This window comes from Tachypleus tridentatus, chromosome 4, assembly GCF_004210375.1.
Source record: "Tachypleus tridentatus isolate NWPU-2018 chromosome 4, ASM421037v1, whole genome shotgun sequence".
NCBI classification, from domain to species: domain Eukaryota; kingdom Metazoa; phylum Arthropoda; class Merostomata; order Xiphosura; family Limulidae; genus Tachypleus; species Tachypleus tridentatus.
Genome location: NC_134828.1, coordinates 105,176,821 through 105,195,949, shown reverse-complemented (window position 1 = coordinate 105,195,949; position 19,129 = coordinate 105,176,821). Strand labels below are relative to the sequence as shown.

The 19,129-nt window shown below is 34.3% G+C and overlaps 1 long non-coding RNA gene and 3 other non-coding genes across 6 annotated transcripts in view; all 4 read left to right on the top strand.

Annotated features, from left to right (window-relative positions):
* LOC143249827 (uncharacterized) overlaps positions 1 to 19,129 on the top strand; it is a 95,308-nt gene that overhangs the window by 16,862 nt on the left and 59,317 nt on the right. The gene's annotated exons all lie outside the window — the stretch shown is intronic.
* Positions 3,391 to 3,474, top strand: TRNAL-AAG (transfer RNA leucine (anticodon AAG)). The gene has a single exon. It is a non-coding gene; the product is annotated as a tRNA-Leu (tRNA).
* Positions 6,736 to 6,819, top strand: TRNAL-AAG (transfer RNA leucine (anticodon AAG)). The gene has a single exon. It is a non-coding gene; the product is annotated as a tRNA-Leu (tRNA).
* TRNAL-AAG (transfer RNA leucine (anticodon AAG)) lies at positions 12,467 to 12,550 on the top strand. Its single transcript has one exon. It is a non-coding gene; the product is annotated as a tRNA-Leu (tRNA).

Below are 19,129 nucleotides of genomic sequence, written 5' to 3'. Positions count from 1 at the left end.
CATTTACAGTAAAGTAACTTACGCTTTCTGTTTGTTCGATACTTTGAGTTTCTATCTGTTGAGGGTCTTATGGTGGTTTTGTCTCTCGTCATATGTGGTTTAAATGCTAGCTGAGTAGTTTATGGACAGAGCGATGAGATCGGAAAAATTAAAAATATTAAAGAGCCAAAGATGCAGAAAGAGATGGATAACACGTTCTTAACTTTCAAAGGCGCCACCATTCGAAAAAAATTAAAACTTACTATGATAACTTACTTTAGTACAAAAATATCGCATCTAATCTCAATAGAAGATTCATTAAAATCTGACATTAATGAGACCATTTTTTTGTAATATCCACTTTAAAAAACCGGTTAACTATTCCGATTCTAGCCATATATTGCTCACCAACCAAAGACATCGACATTAACTTCCTTCAAAATGTGTTAATCATAAACCCAAACCAATTATTATTGGAGATTTTAATTCACCGCACACAGAATTAAGGGGTAATAGAGACACACGCAGAGGATCATGCATAAAAAAATTTATCTCTAGCAATAAAATGCACTTAATTAATGACAATACACCTACACACTTCTCAGCCGCTAACGGCTCATACGATGTACTCGATTTCATCATTGCACCCAAGGACATGGTTAACAGAATATCTAACTTTAAAGTGCATGATGAAATCACCAGTGACCACTTCCCCATGTCATGTATGATTCACCCGCGCCACCCAGCTCTGGCGTACGTGACTCCTTCCGCATACACCTACACTGAAACAGACTGGCTCACTTTTAATGCCTCTCTGGACTCATACCTACCCCATCCAATCGAACATGTAAATAACAAAGCAGAACTAGACAACTATGTTGATCAAATTACAGAAGCCATAAAGAAACCATAAAAACACAATTCCTAAATCAAAAGAAAACAATCACTTATTCAATGGACTCTAACACCAGAAATTCACGCACTAATAATCAAACGCAGACAATTAAGACGAACACAGTATATCACACGCGATCCACACATTAAAACAGAAATCAATAGAACAAATACAAAAATTAAACAAGAAATTAAAAAGTCAGAGAAAACAATTGGCATAGCTTCTGCAAAAACTTAGAAAAAACCAAGAACAATCCAAAAGAATTCTGGAAAAAATTCAAGAGTATTGCTTCAGACAAAAACACAAATCACATGCTACAACACATCACACACAACAATAAAATCGCAAGGACGGACGAAGAGAAAGCTGACTATTACAAATCCGCTTTTAGCGATTTAAACTCAGTAGATTTCGACACACAACACCAACACCATGTCAACAATTACATAAATACAAACCAAGCTTCATTCTCACCAGGATTTCCCGGAGAGACACTAGAAGCATACTCAAATTCAATCAATAGAAAAATAACCATATCCGAACTGAAGATTAATATCAAAAACTTGAAGAACACTTCCCCCGGACATGACCAAATACCAAATATTATTCTCAAAAAAAGTTCCACTCTCCTACTACAACACCTCACAAACATCATGAACATTTCACTAGCGACCGGGTATTACCCTGACACGTGGAAAAAAAGCCATCATAACAACGATCCCCAAGAAACAAACTAACAGAACAAATCCAGATAATTTCCGCCCCATCAGTCTGTTAATCTGCCTTGGCAAACTGATGGAGAGAATTATCTCCAACCGTCTCCTCCATTTTGCGAATCAAACAACATCCTTCCAGAATCTCAAAATGCCTCCAGAAAAATAGACAAACAACAGATCACCTCACACGACTCACCGAATCAATCTACAAAGCTTACAACAACAATCAAGTAACCATCGGGGTATTCCTAGATGTCAAAAGCATTCGACAGCGTTTGGCACAACGCCATCAGATACAAACTAAATCACCTACAAATAAATCCTACGATAGTCAAATGGATTTCAAATTTTTTAACCAATAGAACAGCACAAGTAAAAGTCAATAAAACCATATCCAAATTATTTAATATAACGGCAGGAGTGCCCCAAGGATCAGTCCTCTCTCCACTTCTATACATAATTTTCGTCAGTGACATACCTTTTCCAAATCTAACATACACACACAATTCACAATACGCAGACGACATCGCAATCTGGAGCACCTCCAGAAACCCAGCATTGGCCATGTCTCGCGTACAAAATCACTAAACAACGTCTCAACATGGAGCAACATGTGGAGGGTCGTGTTAAATCCGACAAAAACACAAGCAATCACCTTCTATAGAAAACTAAAGAAGCAAAGAAAAATCTAGAAAAATAAAACTATCACTTGGAAACACAACCATTAACATGAGCAAAAATATCACATTCCTTGGCGTCACTTTCGACACAAAACTAACATGGAAAAACACATAAACAATATACACTCATCAATCAGAAAAAGAATTTCATATCTAAAGACTATAACTGGTAAACAATCGAAATGCGCACCGAACACCATTATACAAATATACAAGGCTTACATCCGTCCACTAATAGAGTACGGATGTCAAGTAACATACAATATGTCAAACAACACACTCCAAAAAATCCAAGTGCAACAAAACAAAATATTAAGATCCGCATTCAGTTTACCATCTTTTACGCCAACAAATTATCTACACCAAATTAGTAATTTACCAACTATAAGAGACAGAATAACAGAACTTTCTCTCAAATATTATCTAAAAGCAGAAAATAGAAACAAACTAACGGCATCACTACACAAATTATCAAGTGCACCAACGAAATACATATCACCTTACAACATATTTCAAGAATCACAATCCACTCAACAAAGAATCTAAATAAATAAAATCTATGTTATTAACATGAATTCTTTTTTTTCAGATACAGGGCACACGACAGGCAAAACTTTCGGCGCCTGTCGTGTGAAAGTGGGTTTTCTCGGGGCACTCCCGTTTCCCCCCACATCAAATTCTTCAGGCATTGGATTTCTAGATCCCAGCCTAGGCAACCTTTTTGCCAGACCCAGAATCAAGCTGTTTAATTTGATCTGAATTTGAATTATTTACATTCATGTTCACATCTCCCCAACTTTTTCATTTCGGGACAGGTCCCGGCGTTTCTTTCCACTGCTGCCTTTGCCTCCACCCAAAAGAACATTTAGTGAGACATTCTCCACCCAAAAAGTCAAGAATAATAACGATAATTAATTTATTAAAATAATAATAATAATAATAAAAAAACCACCACTTAATCTTAATAACAATCCACGAAAGGGGACGAAGAGGAACTACAAAGTTCCTGAACACCCCAGTTGGAGAGAGAACTCTTCTGATTTCTCTCTCTCTAAACTGAACCCCTGCCACGGTAGTTTAGTTTAGTTTAGTAATAATTAAAATTTAAATAAAAAAATACGTCAGGATGGCCGAGCGGTCTAAGGCGCTGCGTTAAGGTCGCAGTCCGGTCTTCCGGGCGTGGGTTCGAATCCCACTCCTGACAGAATCACTGATATTTTGCCTCTTTTCATTCGTACGTTGGCGTGACTCACGTTGTCAAGAAATTTTCCAGTACTTGTATTTTAGGTTGAAAATGGACCGTTAACATATGATTTCATTTAAAGGAAAATTTTAAAAGCGAAAACTTTTCTACTTATGGATGAACAACATAACTTTTATTATTACATGTTTTACTATAATATAATAACTGCGATCTCTCTACAACGTAAGAAAAGATGTGAGCTAGAAATGTAGTATACTTTTAAGTGATATCCTTTATGACACAATCAGGGAAAAAATAGTATGTTTTATTCTACGAAGGCCGATTTTCTAAAACAAGCCTCACTTTATAGAAGTAACATGAACAAATATAAACTGTTTAGGTGTTCCTCTTGATACCAATATTTTTCTTAGTTTGTCGATCGTGTCAGTGAACACATTTTTTGAGCACGTTATGAAACATGATACCTGCACTCCCTTAAAATATGAATCACGTTTAGCTAGATAAAAATAAAGAAGAATAAGAGAACTTTTATTTGTCAAATCTGTGTTGGATGTTAAAATTTAGGAATATGGAAGAAGAAACTAGCAACAGTGGAAGTGGTTCCCGTGATTACTAGTTTCGAAACAACACCAAATTATTGATTATAAAAGATAGTCACTGAAGGGAATTTTCTATTTTTTTCTAATTGTCGAGCTAAAGTTCATTTGGTTAGTAACCAAGAACGGAACGGAAATCATAATCGAATGACTGATAGAAAGGATTTCTTCCTCGAAATAGACAAAGAACAGAACCGAAAATTAAGTTTCTTTTAAGTCAGAAACATATCGTTCATTAATTAAGACCATTGTCATAGCTTGAATTTTCGGTAAAGCTTCTTAATCTATCTGCTCGTTATTTCCAGCTTTTCAGTTTAAAATAACAATTTTAACTGTTCATTCGTGACGGGGAGCGCAGAATTAAATAGTATGAGACCGAAAATATTCGAAAAAAGTTATTAAACAAAAGCCATCAGAATGATTAGTGATAACACATGTCTGACTGATCAAGGCGACTTCAGAAACATCTCGCTTGTTGCACGTTCATTTATAATTTCAATCAAAATTCAGAAATAAGAAGATGATGGCCATGCTTTAAGGAAACAGTCTGATTTATCAGGAATTGGTTCCAATTCAACCACTCACACAACACTTTAAATTTTACCTCATTACATTCAAAAATTAATTTTTCTAAGGCTAGAATCGAAAAAACCTGCTATTTGTATCGGAAATATCAGTTCCAAGTGTACGAGGAATATGTACTTTGAACGTTTCAAAACGGCCTGCAAAGAAACGATTGCTTTTCTTTGATGCGGTACATTCGACAAGTGGTTTAAAATGAGATCTCGCTATATATGTATATGCAAACGAAATGAAGAAGATAAATTTGATTGTGACATGTTTCGTTCAAAAATGAAAATTTGGTACTTCTCAGATCGTTCCTAAAAAAGCTGTGCAAGATATATCACATAATTTTAGAAGCTTTTCATTTTGGAGAAAATCAATGATAAAAAAGCTGTTTCCTCATAATATTCTGCGAAGCTTTCTCAGAAACAAAGTTTAACAACAGGTCTCATTTCTCATATGTAACGAGAACAGCAATTAAAACCTGTCTGTCTTGGTGTTCTTAGCACATACATTTGTGTTGTTTGGGTGAATAAACATTTTTTTTTTATCTAGCGAAAATATGAAGAATAAGAGAACGTTTATGTTGAAATATGCATTTAACGATGATTATGCAGCACAGTAAAGGCTTTATGAGAAATATGGTAAAATAAGTCACTTTCAGTGATCGTACATGTTTAAAATATTCGTTTAAACATATGAAAGCACCTTTGAAAATTATCTCAGAAAATGTCCAGTTCGCAACCGTATTATACATTCATACCTTTGACGTTTTAGACAGGTTAATTGAGTTAGTAAACCTAAGTAAATCGGATAAATTTTACAAAGACAAAGTGGAAAGTATAACTTTCCTAATCAACTTTTAGTTTGATTTAAAGAACTGTTAAAGAGATGAAAGATCTTATGTTGTTCTTGCTAGAATAGTAAAAGATAATAATTTTGTTTTCGGTTATTATGGAGTATACACACCAGAAATTTATTATAAAATATTATATTTGCATCATATAAACGTCGCGAAATCGAAAATATAGGAACGCTTTGTTAGGAAGTTTTCATTCGCATTTCTTGAAAATTACGATCATCAATTGACTAAGTCGATTCTTTTATTTTCATTTACGGTAAAGTAACTTACGCTTTCTGTTTGTTCGATACTTTGAGTTTCTATCTGTTGAGGGTCTTATGGTGGTTTTGTCTCTCGTCATGTGTGGTTTAAATGCTAGCTGAGTAGTTTATGGACAGAGCGATGAGCCAAAGATGCAGAAAGAGATGGATAACCAAACCAAATTCCACTATTAGCAGCTACCTCGTGCTCGTGGCAACGATACCTCTCGCCTTATAATTACATACACGCCCTGAATGTAAACTCAAGTGTATAACCATTTATGTTTTCCTTTTCAGCATCGGGCACTGGTGAGGTTGGTTTCTTTCGGCGCCTCACCAGTGAAAGTGGGTTTTCTCGGGGTACACCCGTTTCCCCCTACAGCTAAATTTCCGTTTGATTGGATCTATAGATCCCGGCCCTGAGAAGAGGCACGTCATTTGACTTACTGTATTCAAACATAAATTCTATTATCATTTTAGTTCTCAAAATTTCAAATAATCATAACGTCTCGTGACAACAACTCCTGTCCATGTCGACGCACTGTGTTTGCATCTCCCTGCTCTCTCCACGTCAATCAATCTAAACACATCTCATCGTAAGCCTGTGGATGTATTCTGGATCTCCCTTCGTCCTCTGTTCGGCGGGCATTACCGTGCTGACTCTTAGCTCTTCATGACGCTCCTCCTGATGAAAATTTATACCATATTAGACTCGCGGTCATCTATGACCATCACATTCGGAAAAATAAACCATTCGCCAGCCATTGGAACCTTACTCCATCACTCCTATTCTCACTTACACTAGTTATTCTTGCCATGTGTGGGGTGAAGAGAAACAGCAGTTTCTGACCGCCCCTGGTTATTTTTCGTTCGTAATGAATGAAATCATAATTTAACCAAAATTCCTACCGTGACCTAAGTGCCCAAGAGATGGATAACACGTTCTTAACTTTAAAAGGCGCCACCATTCGAAAAAATTAAAATTTAAATAAAAAAAGACGTCAGGATGGCCGAGCGGTCTAAGGCGCTGCGTTAAGGTCGCAGTGCGGTCTTCCGGGCGTGGGTTCGAATCCCACTCCTGACAGAATCCCTGATATTTTGCCTCTTTTCATTCGTACCTTGACGTGACTCACGTTGTCAAGAAATTTTCCGGTACTTGTATTTTAGGTTCAAAATGGACCATTAACATATGATTTCATTTAAAGGAAAATGTTAAAAGCGAAAACTTTTCTACTTATGGATGAACAACATAACTTTTATTATTACATGTTTTACTATAAAAATATAATAACTGCGATCTCTCTACAACGTAAGAAAAGATGTGAGCTAGAAATGTAGTATACTTTTAGGTGATATCCTTTATGACACAATCAGGGAAAAAATAGTATGTTTTATTCTAAGACGGCCGATTTTCTAAAAACAAGCCTCACGTTATAGAAGTAACTTGAACAAATATAAACTGTTTAGGTGTTCCTCTTGATACCAATATTTTTCTTAGTTTGTCAAATTGTGTCAGTGAACACATTTTTTGAGCACGTTATGAAACATGATACCTGCACTCCTTAAAATATGAATCACGTTTAGCTAGGTAAAAATAAAGAAGAATAAGAGAACTTTTATGTGTCAAATCTGTGTTGTATGTTAAAATTTAGGAATATGGAAGAAGAAACTAGCAACAGTGGAAGTGGTTCCCGTGATTTCTAGTTTCGAAACAACACCAAATTATATGATTATAAAAGACAGTCACTGAAGGGAACTTTCTATTTTTTCTAATTGTCGAGCTAAAGTTCCGGAACGGAAATCATAATGGAATGACTGATAGAAAGGATTTCTTCCTCGAAATGGACAAAGAAGAGAACCGAAAATCAAGTTTTTTTAAGTCAGAAACATATCGTTCATTGATTAAGACCATTCTCATAGCTTGCATTTTCGGTAAAGCTTCTTAATCTATCTGCCGTCGTTATTTCCAGCTTTTCAGTTTAAAATAACAATTGGAACTGATCATTCGTGACGGGGAAAGCATAGTTAAATAGTATGAGACCGAAAACATTCAAAAAAAAAGTTATTAAACAAAAGCCATCAGGATGAATAGTGATAACACATGTCTGACTGATCAATGCGACTTGAGAAACATCACGCTTGTTGGACGTTCATTTAAAATTTCAATCAAAATTCAGAAATAAGAAGATGATGGCAATGCGTAAAGGAAGCAGTCTGATTTATCAGGAATTGGTTCCAACTCAACCACTCACACAACACTTTAAATTTTGCCTCATTACCTTCAAAATTAATTTTTCTAAGGCTAGAATCGAGAAAATCTGCTATTTGTATCGGAAATATCAGTTCCAAGTGTACGAGGAATATGTACTTTGGACGTTTGAAAACGGCCTGCAAAGAAACGATTGCTTTTCTTTGATGCCGTACATTCGACAAGTGGTTTAAAATGAGATCTCGCTATATATGTATATGCAAACGAAATTAAGAAGAGAAATTTGATTGTGACATGTTTCGTTAAAATATGAAAATTTGGTACTTCTCAGATCGTTCCTAAAAAAGCTGTGCAAGATATATCACATAATTTTAGAAGCTTTTCATTTTGGAGAAAATCAATGAAAAAAAAGCTGTTTCCTCATAATATTCTGCGAAGCTTTCTCAGAAACAAAGTTTAACAACAGGTCTCATTTCTCATATGTAACGAGAACAGCAATTAAAACCTGTCTGTCTTGGTGTTCTTAGCACATACATTTGTGTTGTTTGGGTAAATAAACATTTTTTTTTATGTAGCGAAAATATGAAGAATAAGAGAAAGTTTATGTAGAAATATGCATTTAACGATGATTATGCAGCACAGTAAAGGCTTTATGAGAAATATAGTAAAATAAGTCACTTTCAGTGATCGTACATGTTTAAAATATTCGTTTAAACATATGAAAGCACCTTTGAAAATTATCTCAGAAAATGTCCAGTTCGCAACCGTATTATACATTCATACCTTTGACGTTTTAGACAGGTTAATTGAGTTAGTAAACCTAAGTAAATCGAATAAATTTTTACAAAAGGCAAAGTGGAAAGTATAACTTTCCTAATCAACTTTTAGTTTGATTTAAAGAACTGTTAAAGAGATGAAAGATCTTATGTTGTTCTTGCTAGAATAGTAAAAGATAATAATTTTGTTTTCGGTTATTATGGAGTATACACACCAGAAATTTATTATAAAATATTATATTTGCATCATATAAACGTCGCGAAATCGAAAAATATAGGAACGCTTTGTTAGGAAGTTTTCATTCGCATTTCTTGAAAATTACGATCATCAATTGACTAAGTCGATTCTTTTATTTTCATTTACAGTAAAGTAACTTACGCTTTCTGTTTGTTCGATACTTTGAGTTTCTATCTGTTGAGGGTCTTATGGTGGTTTTGTCTCTCGTCATATGTGGTTTAAATGCTAGCTGAGTAGTTTATGGACAGAGCGATGAGATCGGAAAAATTAAAAATATTAAAGAGCCAAAGATGCAGAAAGAGATGGATAACACGTTCTTAACTTTCAAAGGCGCCACCATTCGAAAAAATTAAAACTTACTATGATAACTTACTTTAGTACAAAAATATCGCATCTAATCTCAATAGAAGATTCATTAAAATCTGACATTAATGAGACCATTTTTTGTAATATCCACTTTAAAACCGGTTAACTATTCCGATTCTAGCCATATATTGCTCACCAACCAAAGACATCGACATTAACTTCCTTCAAAATGTGTTAATCATAAACCCAAACCAATTATTATTGAGATTTTAATTCACCGCACACAGAATTAAGGGGTAATAGAGACACACGCAGAGGATCATGCATAAAAAAATTTATCTCTAGCAATAAAATGCACTTAATTAATGACAATACACCTACACACTTCTCAGCCGCTAACGGCTCATACGATGTACTCGATTTCATCATTGCACCCAAGGACATGGTTAACAGAATATCTAACTTTAAAGTGCATGATGAAATCACCAGTGACCACTTCCCCATGTCATGTATGATTCACCCGCGCCACCCAGCTCTGGCGTACGTGACTCCTTCCGCATACACCTACACTGAAACAGACTGGCTCACTTTTAATGCCTCTCTGGACTCATACCTACCCCATCCAATCGAACATGTAAATAACAAAGCAGAACTAGACAACTATGTTGATCAAATTACAGAAGCCATAAAGAAACCATAAAAAACACAATTCCTAAATCAAAAAGAAAACAATCACTTATTCAATGGACTCTAACACCAGAAATTCACGCACTAATAATCAAACGCAGACAATTAAGACGAACACAGTATATCACACGCGATCCACACATTAAAACAGAAATCAATAGAACAAATACAAAAATTAAACAAGAAATTAAAAAGTCAGAGAAAACAATTGGCATAGCTTCTGCAAAAACTTAGAAAAAACCAAGAACAATCCAAAAGAATTCTGGAAAAAATTCAAGAGTATTGCTTCAGACAAAAACACAAATCACATGCTACAACACATCACACACAACAATAAAATCGCAAGGACGGACGAAGAGAAAGCTGACTATTACAAATCCGCTTTTAGCGATTTAAACTCAGTAGATTTCGACACACAACACCAACACCATGTCAACAATTACATAAATACAAACCAAGCTTCATTCTCACCAGGATTTCCCGGAGAGACACTAGAAGCATACTCAAATTCAATCAATAGAAAAATAACCATATCCGAACTGAAGATTAATATCAAAACTTGAAGAACACTTCCCCGGACATGACCAAATACCAAATATTATTCTCAAAAAAAGTTCCACTCTCCTACTACAACACCTCACAAACATCATGAACATTTCACTAGCGACCGGGTATTACCCTGACACGTGGAAAAAAAGCCATCATAACAACGATCCCCAAGAAACAAACTAACAGAACAAATCCAGATAATTTCCGCCCCATCAGTCTGTTAATCTGCCTTGGCAAACTGATGGAGAGAATTATCTCCAACCGTCTCCTCCATTTTTGCGAATCAAACAACATCCTTCCAGAATCTCAAAATGCCTCCAGAAAAATAGACAAACAACAGATCACCTCACACGACTCACCGAATCTATCTACAAAGCTTACAACAACAATCAAGTAACCATCGGGGTATTCCTAGATGTCAAAAGCATTCGACAGCGTTTGGCACAACGCCATCAGATACAAACTAAATCACCTACAAATAAATCCTACGATAGTCAAATGGATTTCAAATTTTTTAACCAATAGAACAGCACAAGTAAAAGTCAATAAAACCATATCCAAATTATTTAATATAACGGCAGGAGTGCCCCAAGGATCAGTCCTCTCTCCACTTCTATACATAATTTTCGTCAGTGACATACCTTTTCCAAATCTAACATACACACACAATTCACAATACGCAGACGACATCGCAATCTGGAGCACCTCCAGAAACCCAGCATTGGCCATGTCTCGCGTACAAAAATCACTAAACAACGTCTCAACATGGAGCAACATGTGGAGGGTCGTGTTAAATCCGACAAAACACAAGCAATCACCTTCTATAGAAAACTAAAGAAGCAAAGAAAAAATCTAGAAAAATATAACTATCACTTGGAAACACAACCATTAACATGAGCAAAATATCACATTCCTTGGCGTCACTTTCGACACAAAACTAACATGGAAAAAACACATAAACAATATACACTCATCAATCAGAAAAAAGAATTTCATATCTAAAGACTATAACTGGTAAACAATCGAAATGCGCACCGAACACCATTATACAAATATATAAGGCTTACATCCGTCCACTAATAGAGTACGGATGTCAAGTAACATACAATATGTCAAACAACACACTCCAAAAAAATCCAAGTGCAACAAAACAAAATATTAAGATCCGCATTCAGTTTACCATCTTTTACGCCAACAAATTATCTACACCAAATTAGTAATTTACCAACTATAAGAGACAGAATAACAGAACTTTCTCTCAAATATTATCTAAAAGCAGAAAATAGAAACAAACTAACGGCATCACTACACAAATTATCAAGTGCACCAACGAAATACATATCACCTTACAACATATTTCAAGAATCACAATCCACTCAACAAAGAATCTAAATAAATAAAATCTATGTTATTAACATGAATTCCTTTTTTTCAGATACAGGGCACACGACAGGCAAAACTTTCGGCGCCTGTCGTGTGAAAGTGGGTTTTCTCGGGGCACTCCCGTTTCCCCCCACATCAAATTCTTCAGGCATTGGATTTCTAGATCCCAGCCTAGGCAACCATTTTTGCCAGACCCAGAATCAAGCTGTTTAATTTGATCTGAATTTGAATTATTTACATTCATGTTCACATCTCCCCAACTTTTTCATTTCGGGACAGGTCCCGGCGTTTCTTTCCACTGCTGCCTTTGACTCCACCCAAAAGAACATTTAGTGAGACATTCTCCACCCAAAAAGTCAAGAATAATAACGATAATTAATTTATTAAAATAATAATAATAATAATAAAAAAACCACCACTTAATCTTAATAACAATCCACGAAAGGGGACGAAGAGGAACTACAAAGTTCCTGAACACCCCAGTTGGAGAGAGAACTCTTCTGATTTCTCTCTCTCTAAACTGAACCCCTGCCACGGTAGTTTAGTTTAGTTTAGTAAAATTAAAATTTAAATAAAAAAATACGTCAGGATGGCCGAGCGGTCTAAGGCGCTGCGTTAAGGTCGCAGTCCGGTCTTCCGGGCGTGGGTTCGAATCCCACTCCTGACAGAATCACTGATATTTTGCCTCTTTTCATTCTTACGTTGACGTGACTCACGTTGTCAAGAAATTTTCCGGTACTTGTATTTTAGGTTCAAAATGGACCATTAACATATGATTTCATTTAAAGGAAAATTTTAAAAGCGAAAACTTTTCTACTTATGGATGAACAACATAACTTTTATTATTACATGTTTTACTATAAAATATAATAACTGCGATCTCTCTACAACGTAAGAAAAGATGTGAGCTAGAAATGTAGTATACTTTTAGGTGATATCCTTTATGACACAATCAGGGAAAAATAGTATGTTTTATTCTACGAAGGCCGATTTTCTAAAACAAGCCTCACTTTATAGAAGTAACATGAACAAATATAAACTGTTTAGGTGTTCCTCTTGATACCAATATTTTTCTTAGTTTGTCGATCGTGTCAGTGAACACATTTTTTGAGCACGTTATGAAACATGATACCTGCACTCCCTTAAAATATGAATCACGTTTAGCTAGGTAAAAATAAAGAAGAATAAGAGAACTTTTATTTGTCAAATCTGTGTTGTATGTTAAAATTTAGGAATATGGAAGAAGAAACTAGCAACAGTGGAAGTGGTTCCCGTGATTTCTAGTTTCGAAACAACACCAAATTATATGATTATAAAAGACAGTCACTGAAGGGAACTTTCTATTTTTTCTAATTGTCGAGCTAAAGTTCATTTGGTTAGTAACCAAGAACGGAACGGAAATCATAATGGAATGACTGATAGAAAGGATTTCTTCCTCGAAATAGACAAAGAACAGAACCGAAAATTAAGTTTCTTTTAAGTCAGAAACATATCGTTCATTAATTAAGACCATTGTCATAGCTTGACTTTTCGGTAAAGCTTCTTAATCTATCTGCTCGTTATTTCCAGCTTTTCAGTTTAAAATAACAATTTTAACTGTTCATTCGTGACGGGGAGCGCAGAACTAAATAGTATGAGACCGAAAATATTCGATAAAAGTTATTAAACAAAAGCCATCAGAATGATTAGTGATAACACATGTCTGACTGATCAAGGCGACTTCAGAAACATCACGCTTGTTGCACGTTCATTTATAATTTCAATCAAAATTCAGAAATAAGAAGATGATGGCCATGCTTTAAGGAAACAGTCTGATTTATCAGGAATTGGTTCCAACTCAACCACTCACACAACACTTTAAATTTTGCCTCATTACCTTCAAAAATTAATTTTTCTAAGGCTAGAATCGAGAAAACCTGATATTTGTATCGGAAATATCAGTTCCAAGTGCACGAGGAGTATGTACTTTGGAAGTTTGAAAACGGTCTGCGAAGAAACGATTGCGTTTCTTTGATGCCGTACATTCGACAAGTGGTTTAATATGAGATCTCGCAATATATGTATATGCAAACGAAATTAAGAAGAGAAATTTGATTGTGACATGTTTCGTTAAGAAATGAAAATTTGGTACTTCTCATATCGTTCCTACAAATGCTGTGCAATATATATCACATAATTTTAGAAGCTTTTCATTTTGGAGAAAATCAATGATAAAAAAGCTCTTTCCTGATAATATTCTGCGAAGTTTTTTCAGAAACATAGTTTAACAACAGGTCTCATTTCTCATATGTAACGAAAACAGCAATTAAAACCTGTCTGTCTTGGTGTTCCTTTTAGCACATACATTTGTGGTTTGTTATATAACAACCTCTAATACATACAAAAGGTAATAGGTTTTTGTTAAGATGTCTTCTATGTCATGTTGCTCGGCAAGAAAAGTATATTTGTTATACTTTTATACTAAAATAGGTTCAAAATATCAGTAATAACATAGTCCTGTTGCAGAGATGGACTGGACGTGTTTTGAGGGGCCACACCACTTTATTATGAGTTGGGGCCCATACCAACCTGCAAGCACTGAGAGTCATGTATAACCTATACACTTCATACAAGGGTGCCCATATACCTTGGGACAGTGGCTATTCTACCTCTCTCACATAAAAATATTGTGATCTAATAACCTGAGCATAACTGGGTACTTTCATTCATATAACAATACTTAATACATAGAAAACCCAGTGTGTTTTGGTAATGGTGCTTTCTTGCAATAGCTTTTGTTATGTTGCCTCGTAACAAAAGTATAGATTAATATTGTACTGTAAATATAAAATTAAATATATGAATAACAAAACTGGAAAATATTTAATTTTTTAATTTAAAGCCTGCACTGATTAAAGAACTTCATTTTTTATCAAAATCATTTGTGACATAACAGCAAATACCTTCATTCAGAAATTATTGAAGTTTAAAATAAGATAGGGGTTGTCCATCAAGATTGTTGGTGTCAACCTACAAAGCCCACACTTTACTCATGGCCAGCTTTATGTTGGATGTTGGTGTAAGAACCTCTAGCTCTTGGCAACAGAAGATAAAACAACTAATATTAACCTAATAACATGATGAAATTACTTCTGGTAGTTTTTTAATGTAAAAAAAAACAAACTATTTTTGTTGTAATTAATGTTTGTGTTGTTGTCTCCAAATAGTACAACATATACATACATATATATAATACTGAATACAACAAGCATGCTGAATTAAAATTACACTAATATCTTAAGATATTTGTCTTTGAAATAAATTCATATTTAATTTATATTTTTCAGGCAATAGTTTCTACACCATGACAAAATAATTCATAGAAATATTATAAGTGATAACATTTAATGTGGGAAGATTGGACCATAAAACGAGGATAGTTTTTAGACATATGATGTCTTTTGTGAACACGAGCATTTCTAAGTATTTTAGGTTGTTTGTAACAGTTTCCTCTTAGTGTAGATTACTTGACATTATATGTACGTTATGAAGATTTTCAAACATCACATAATATTAGTGGTTTACTTGATTATTTACATAAAAAGCATAAAATATGTACATGTAAGTACAAATGTTTCCAATTCTCATGTTAAGCATCTTCAATGATTTCTAAGAGAATGTATCCATGCTTTTCTTTTATTTATCTTTACAAATTAGTGTCATATTTCATATTTTTATTTTATTCTATGGTTGTTTATTTCTTCATTTTTACCTCAATATCAAATTTGAAAACTGTAATGAAAAATAGTCTTTTTCTGGCTGTATAAAGCACTGAATATTTTTTAAATATTAATTTGAATTTTTCTATAAACTTAAAATGTAATGAAAGAAGTCGAACTATGTAACACAGCTACTTATTGTGCTCTTAAAGAACGGCCCAGCATGGCCAAGCGTGTTAAGGCATGCGACTCGTAATCCGAGGGTCACGGGTTCGCATCCCCATCGCACCAAACATGCTCGCTCTTTCAGCCGTGGGGGCATTATAATGTGACGCTCAATCCCACTATTCGTTGGTAAAAGAGTAGCCCAACAGTTGGCGGTGGGTGGTGATGACTAGCTGCCTTCCCTCTAGTCTTACACTGCAAAATTAAAGACGGCTAGCACAGATAGCCCTTGAGTAGCTTTGTGCGAAATTCAAAAAACAAACAAACTTAATGAATAAGATTATAACTTGACATAAAAGATAGGTTTTATGTATACGTATTAACAATAGTACAGTCTATTTCAAATTATCTACTAGCCCACTTTGTTGCAAGAAATTATCATAAATTATTTTCTGATTTAATACCTAAATGTTTACAAACATATGATCCATGTGAATAAAGAAAAGGAAATCTGTTGCAAATCGACTGCAAAAAAGGAAATAATTTCATTTTCAGACCGTATTTTTAAGTGTTGGGTTAAGGTAATTGGTAATTATAAAACAAATTGTTTATTTAGTTTGATTTGATGTTTTTTGTTAAGACCAGCAGCTTCAGAAAAATACTTCATTAAAAACTATTTGTTCTTGAACAAAGAAAGAAACACATAAATATATCAGGTTTCTAGCAACTTTTGTTAAACCCCTATATATAAATAGTAACATGTTAGGTAATTCACTCATGGTGTTCAGCTACTGTAAAGTTATATTTTTGGAGATATTTAGACAGTATTATGGAATATTATTCAAAGATTTGTACATTCCAATGTCATGGTTGTCAAGTGACAGGGATTCAGTGATAGTGCATGAAACAGATAGTATTTTTGTATTTTGTAAGTAAGGTGTATTCTATCTCTGTAATGTTAGTGTCATTAACAGTATTGGTTAAAATGTTTAACATGTATAATTGTTTTCATTATATACATACATGTATATTTTTATTATCAGAATTATTATGTTGGTAAGTTAGGTTATTGATTCAGTCATCAAGTCACACTCCTTTTTCAGGTACTTGATTTAATATTAATAAATGGGAAACCAAACACTAAGAATAAAGATAACCTGTCTACAGGTTTTCAAGACTTCCTGGACAGGTGTCTGAAGGTGGATGTAGATAAAAGATACACTGCCTCTGAACTCTTAAAAGTATGGTATAAATTACTGTTATTTTACAAGGCTGTTTTGGTTTGCTTTGAATCTATTATCTTAATAACCTACATCAAAAAAGCAGTACCATTAAGTGTAAGGATTCATTGTCATTCTTGGCTATTCCTTACATGATGTGAAAACTTCAACTTATTATGGCACCACCTCATAGTTTTATATTTATTTATTTTGTAATATCATAATTCCATATATCAACTTTTTACTCTGTAAAAAACGTTTATATACATTTAGATCCATCCATTCCAATTTACAGTACCGTAGTACAAAATGTTATGACAAAGTCAAAAATCAAATTTGAGATTACTTTCAAAGAACAGTTGAAGGTAAATCACAGGTAGAACATCAATATTTTATTATTCTTCACATTTAGTGCAACAGAAATTAAGTAACTATACTTGAGTTCAGCAAACAATGAATATTTTCTGTGTCCCCCTTTTTCTTTAATAACCATGAAAGGTCTTTCAGGCATTGTTGAGTGATGTGTAATCATGGTGTCCTTTGGGATTTTACTCGGTGTCGGTGCACATAGGCCTTACATTGCTTTGTGCAAAATTCAAAACAAAAATACTCAATGTCTCGAATACACATGCACAAAGTTGCATTGGAAGTACCTTTTCATATGTCAAGTTTATAATCTGTCAAATCCTGGATCTGTTTAATTGGGTTGAAATAGGGATTCTGTGGGAACTGTTGTGTCATTTGAATAACCCCAGCAGCTTGTTTCTCAGGTAAGTAATTTCTACATATGTTGGTTGAGTGTTTTTGGTCATTATGTTCTTGGTAGTAGAATTCATTACCAATAATTTGGTCTGATATTCCATCTATTTTGCAGAAATCTCCTGTCACCTCAGCTAAAAAACATCCTCAAACCATGAAACTGTCTCTACCATGCTTTATCACAAGTGCTATGCATTGAAATAAGTGTCCTTCACCTTTCTTCTGCTGGACAACAATGTACACTTTGAACCAACTACATATTTCAAACTTTGACTCATCCATCCATATCACTTCTTTTCAGTTATGAGCAGTCCAGTTTCTTGTCAATATTTGGAAAACAAAGTAAAAGTGTTTTTTAACTCCAACACAATCAAATATTCCATTATCATTGACTCTTCTTGATACTGTAGATGTGGACAATTTTACTTCATTTGGTACATGGTCATTTATCTCAAGCTTGAGACCAGTGACAGTCTTCCTTCTGTTCAGAATGTTGCATAAACAAAGGTACTTAACACCAGTATCATTAAACCTAGATGTTCTGTTTCTTCCTTTAGTATTTTCAAAGTTATCTGTATTGTTCTCATGATCTAGGGTGTACTTGATAGTGTTTGGGAAACATTTCAAGTCTACAGCAGTTAAATGGAGAGTCCAGCTACAATCACATGAAAGTTTTATGCAAACTCTCTGCTCTACTGACAATTCTCTCCTTTTTTTGGACTGCAGAATGACAAGATAACATCACATATGTTATTACTGTTTTTATCAAGATTTATTTGTGGATTGCTATTAAACTGATTCCTTTTAGCATATACTGGTACAATAAGCTAGCTTCTTTCTACATAGTTAAGACATGCAGTACCATGACACTTATTTCAGGCCCTAAATTTGACCACTATGTTCCTTCAAACAGAACAATTATGACTTGCCCATGGTACAAGTATAGGGAATTCTAAAAAAATAAGTGTTCTCACCCTGGTTCATTTAATTGTTAAAAGTGATCAGTGAGTCATTACCATGGTGATGAAATTTTGAATCAGTAATGGCATGGAAGAATTAGCTCATAAAATAGAAAGAATGATAAAATATTCTTTTGTCCTAACACTTTCACACAGTACTGTATACAAGGACTAATTTAACAAAATGTATGTGATGTAGAATAAGCACTTTTGTTGAAATGTTTTTCATTTTTCACACAGCATCTGTTAATGGAAGTAACAGATTAATGTGAACACTACAACCCATTACAGTGATAACCAAATATACAGTTAAAATCATTAATAGCTCAAACACCAAATATCCCAGTATACATGTTGAAATATGCAAGTTACGAAGACTGGCATAATTCTAGGACAAGAAAATTTAACAGATTATGTTTGTTAGATTTTTCCAAGAGCAGTAGTA